Source organism: Rhagoletis pomonella, unplaced genomic scaffold, assembly GCF_013731165.1.
Source record: "Rhagoletis pomonella isolate Grant_MI unplaced genomic scaffold, Rhpom_1.0 Rhpom_scaffold_00010, whole genome shotgun sequence".
NCBI lineage: Eukaryota > Metazoa > Arthropoda > Insecta > Diptera > Tephritidae > Rhagoletis > Rhagoletis pomonella.
This window is the reverse complement of record NW_023458564.1, coordinates 16848460-16848803: the sequence shown is the minus strand read 5'-3', so window position 1 is coordinate 16848803 and position 344 is coordinate 16848460.

Here is a 344-nt window from a genome sequence, read left to right as displayed (position 1 = left end):
TTATTTTTAACCAATTTTTAAACCGCTTTCCAAGTCCCTATTTTTTTGGAACCTTTGGACTTGGAAAGTGGTTTAAAAATTGGTTAAAAATAATAAAAACAATTAATTTTTTTGTTGCATAACTTGCCGTTTGGCTTGCTTTCTGCATTAAAACTGTTTTTGATTTTGTTGTTTAATTGTTTTTTGTTTACACAGCCTTGTTAAAAAAAAAATCGGGACTTGGAAAGCGGTTTAAAAGTTGGTTAAAAATAATAAAAATAATTAATTATTTTGTTGCATAATTTGCCGTTTGGCTTGTTTTGTGCATTAAAATTGTTTTTGATTTTGTCGTTTAATTGTTTTTT